The 4,420-nt window shown below is 37.1% G+C and overlaps 1 protein-coding gene across 18 annotated transcripts in view; it reads left to right on the top strand.

The window, feature by feature from the left end:
• The window catches only part of MBNL1 (muscleblind like splicing regulator 1), a 210,024-nt gene that overhangs the window by 89,550 nt on the left and 116,054 nt on the right, over window positions 1–4,420 (top strand). For 3 of the 18 annotated variants that reach the window (XM_070466569.1, XM_070466570.1, XM_070466571.1), the window contains one exon: window positions 2,347–2,454. The exons of the other annotated variants lie outside the window; for them this stretch is intronic. The gene's annotated coding sequence lies outside the window, so the exon portion shown is untranslated. The remainder of the gene's footprint in view (window positions 1–2,346; window positions 2,455–4,420) is intronic. 18 annotated transcript variants of the gene reach the window in all.

Genomic DNA, 4,420 nt, shown 5'->3' with positions numbered 1-4,420 from the left:
TGACTGACACTGTGAGGATAATAATGTTACTACTCTGTTATTGCCTCTGAAAATATGATAGGTGGAATAAAGCGTGAAACTGAGTTTGTCCTTTTTAAAATCTGAGAATAAAACATTTGTAAATTCCTTAAATTTGTAAGCATCATTAAGAAAAATGATAGAATTGTGTGTTGTATGAGCTTATCTACTTGTTAGCTGCTCAGTCGTGTCCGACTCTTTGCGACCCTATGAGCTGTAGCCTGCCAGGCTCCTCTGTCAATGGAATTCTCCAGTCAAGAATACTGGATTGGGTTGCCATTCCCTTCTCCAGGGCATCTTCCCGACCCAGGGATCGAACCTGGGTCTCCTGCATTGCAGGCAGATTCTTTGCCATCTGAGTCACCAGGGTGTATGACATTATGTACTTCTACCTACGTTTTTGAAAAGGAGCAGGGGTAGAAGATCCTTCTAACCCACCAGGGTTCTGGCCAGAGCTGACCAGTTCTTAAGGATTTCTGCAGAGAAGGTAGTTGTCTGAAAATAGGGTAAAGAATCATCATCTTCCTTCTGTGGAAACTTTTGATTGTAAAAATAATTAGAGTAAATAGGCTCTAATGCATCACCCCAGGCTGTGCCACATGGGTATGTAGATTTCTTCCTGCTAAATGCCACCAAATGGCTGCATTTCTTAGAGCTGGTGGCTAAATTCTGGCAGAGGGTAGATACCTTTACCATAACTGTATTTTCTCTCTGAAGTTTCTGAGAGACTTTATCTCCTTTATTTAAGAATCTAACATGTTTCAGGAGGCAATAGAGAGTAGGCATAAACCCAGAACCGCTTTAGAAACTACATTCCCTGAATCCAAAGTTCACATTTGCTGTTTACAATTCCTATGACCTTTCGCAACATCCTTAACATTCTTACCCCCCTAAATAGGAACATATTTACCTTATTGACTTGTTTTGAATCTTGAAGAAGTAAAGGGCTTATGAAATTCTAGGGCACACAATAAGTACCATATACATATGATCTCTTTACCTAAACTTTGTAAACCAGAACTGATGCTGCAGTTTTCACAACATGTTTAAGAGCTCCCGGCCTAGAACTGTCTATAACCTGGGTTCAGTGATCATTTTTGAACCCTGTGACCTTAAACACGTGATATAACTTGACTGAGCCTCAGTTTTCTCATTTGAAAATGGGGCAATAGTAATACCTGATTTTGTTACTGTGAAGATTAAATGGGGTAACACATGTAAAGTAATGAATGCTTGGCACTTCTTGGGCATGTGGTATATGTTAATTACTGTTCTGATTTTTACTTTGATGTTTAAGTGAACATGTGAAGTATTGATATATGAGCAACATGTGATACTCAGAATCCGTGTATGTAGGGTTTCAGTTTTGCTAATGAGAATTATTATTATTTACTGTGCAGAGAATACATGTGTTGGGTGTTTATAGTTATTTTCTAATAAGTAAATAACATTTACTTATTAGGAGAATAATAATAATGTGTTTTTCAGTTACTCTTTGTTAGACTATTTAGATTTTTTTAAAAAACCTTAATTTTTTTTTTTATCTGTGAGATTTGAGTGCTGGATAAATTAGTTAAATAAAGTAAATGCTTTGTTAGTGATTTACCTTCTATGTCCAGACATATTCTAGCCACTCATTAAGTTAAGCGCCACTGGGAGGAAAGCAACTCATCAATAACATAAAAATGGGAATGAAAGAGAGAAGCAGAGAAGGCATTGCTTCTTCTGTAAAATAAAGTTCATGAGACCTGATATTTCCCCATCTGTCGGGAGTGTTGTAAAGATTATGAAAACATTAGCGTTTGTAAAATATAACTCTGTGCCAGAAAGGCAAATAGAGTATAATGAAAGAAGCGACCAAAGCTGCATGATGACATTTATTTCATATGGTAACATCCTTTTTTTCATTAACAGGAAATGTTAGGGCAAAGTACCTGCTTCTTAGGAGTGGGAAAGGTAAATGAAAACTGAACAAAGATTCATCAAGTCTTCTTTATGATAACGTAAACCTTTAAGACTGTGTTTTCCATAGAATTAGAAACGTGGAATTTCATAGTAAAAGTATATTTATCACCTTGTTTGGGGAGCAGATTTTAAGCATGATCAGAGGAGAACACCTGTTTTGACACTCTGTGGGGAAGGTGCGAACATTCGGGCAGACTGTCTAGGTGTGGCGTAAACAAGAGTGCTTTGGCTAGCATCCTGCAAGGAGTCGGGTCTAAACGGTCTGCTCCAGCTTCTGCTGCTGCCTCCGCTGCTAATACTGCTGGGAAGGACAAGTGGCTGACCTGGCGTATCCTTCACTCTGGTGCTGCCCCGGTCACTCAGGAAGTGCTGCTTAAGGGAACCTCCGGGATCCTTTTCATGGCACCATGGCAAGAAGAAGCAGTATCTTGTCTATTGAAGATAAAGCATGGAATTGGCTAATGGACGCTGGTGAGTGAATAAGGCAAGTGGGGAGCCAGTTTACTAAGATAGCTTGTGGGCAGACCCGCTCTTGAGGACTGAGGTGGCGTCCCTGGGAAAATGGCATCTATAGTCTGAATCTCAGACCTTTGTTTTAGAAAGAAATCATAGTGTTAACACTGGTGACCTGATCCATGATACCATATATGTTCCATTAATAAAATTCATATTTATTCCCAGCTTGACCACTTGAAATTTCTAATCCTGAAGTTTGTTATCTGTCTCAGTATATGGAGTAGATGTTATTTCTTAGGCCCTATTTAATCTTCATTCTTGTTTTTCACTTGACCCACTGTGATTTTTTTTTTTAATTAGTTTTCAGTATACAAAAGAAATTATTTTTCCTTTCAAATCTAAATGAGCCACTCCTTTTTTCAACACAATAAGAATATAGAATTTTAAATTAAGAGACTATATATTACACATAATTCTTGCTAGGAATATTCTTTTCAATTCAAGATAATTATGTAAGGAAATTAGTAAGATGCTGTTCACATTAGTCAGATAGTTGCTCGGGATGAATCTTTGACATTAGCAATAAAGAAATTTCATTGCTAATGTATTTAATTGCCAATATAAGATAGTTTCCTTGAGCGAGCTTCTTGATGGGTAAAATGAATAATTGAATGAGCTAACCCGTTCCAGACCTCTTATCTGGAAAATTCCATGGATGGAGGCACCTGCTAGGCTATACAGCCCATGGGATTGCAGAGAGTCTCACACAACTAAGAAACTTCACTTCTCATCTCGGTTTTTCTCACTCTAAGATTTTCTCACCCTAAAATTTCCTTTCCCCAAAGCAGAGGCCCATTTTTGATAATCCTGCTATGAGATTTGAAGTACATATGTATCTCTTCCATCTTGTAATTTATATCAGAGGTGAATATGTGCCAATTAATTAATAGTTTACCTGTATCTTTCATGAAAAGATTGGAAGATACAGAAATACCAGGTTTTTCATAGCAGTGTAGACCAAGTTTTTCCAGAATAATTAATCTATGATTAATAGGTATTTTAAAAAACTTTGACAGTCAAATTTAGGAATTTTCTCAGAGCATAGTAAAGGCCCTGACAAGCCATGACTTTAATGTCATTTCAATTTTTAAGAACTCTATTTGACCATAACTGCCACTCCCCCATCATCTATGCTTCTTTGAGAAGTGCCTTTTCACAAGTGGCAGGACTATTCAGCCAATAAATATATATGGAGCACCTATTGAAGGAACTAGCTGCCCACTCCAGCGTTCTTGCCTGGAGAAGTCCATGGATGGAGGAGCCTGGTGGGCTGCAGACCATGGGATCACGAAGAGTCGTCAATGACTGAGGACTAACACACGACACCTATTGTGTTCCCAGGGTATCCAGGTGCAGGGATACACCTGTAAGCACCTTTGTCAAAAATGTCTTCCTTTGTGATGCTTACCAGTGGAGAAACAAACATTGGTTTAGATTATCTAATCATACTACTTACCATGTTTATTTTTAAAAAGCCACTACCAACTTTCCTATTTTCATTGACAATCCTGACATACTATTCTTGTCTGAAGAGCTTATAATTGAATGGACTGTACTATTTTAATTGGCGACATTAATTCAGTTTCTTGTCCTCTCTTCCACATTTTTTATTTGTATGTTTTAGTTTTTGTTGTTTAGATTATTGAAATTGATTTTCATGAGGTGGATTGAGAAAAGAGGTCAGAAAACAAACTGTAATTGATTTTTAAATATTTTATTTAAAGTCAGACTTACTACATTGAAAAAAAAGTCAGCTTCCATTTGGTTTCCACCGTAGGGACTCACTTCATCTTTTCTTATGCAAACCTATCATACTGACATGATTGTGTCTTAAAAAAATTAAGCTTTAGTTCAAACAAACATCTGTCTCCACTTAGGCACTGTTTATACAATAAAAGTATTTTTAAAGGGAAATTCATAT

Source organism: Odocoileus virginianus, chromosome 4, assembly GCF_023699985.2.
Source record: "Odocoileus virginianus isolate 20LAN1187 ecotype Illinois chromosome 4, Ovbor_1.2, whole genome shotgun sequence".
Taxonomy (NCBI): Eukaryota; Metazoa; Chordata; class Mammalia; order Artiodactyla; family Cervidae; genus Odocoileus; species Odocoileus virginianus.
The sequence above is the reverse complement of the archived record's forward strand: the minus strand, read 5'-3'. Positions and strand labels throughout refer to the sequence as shown.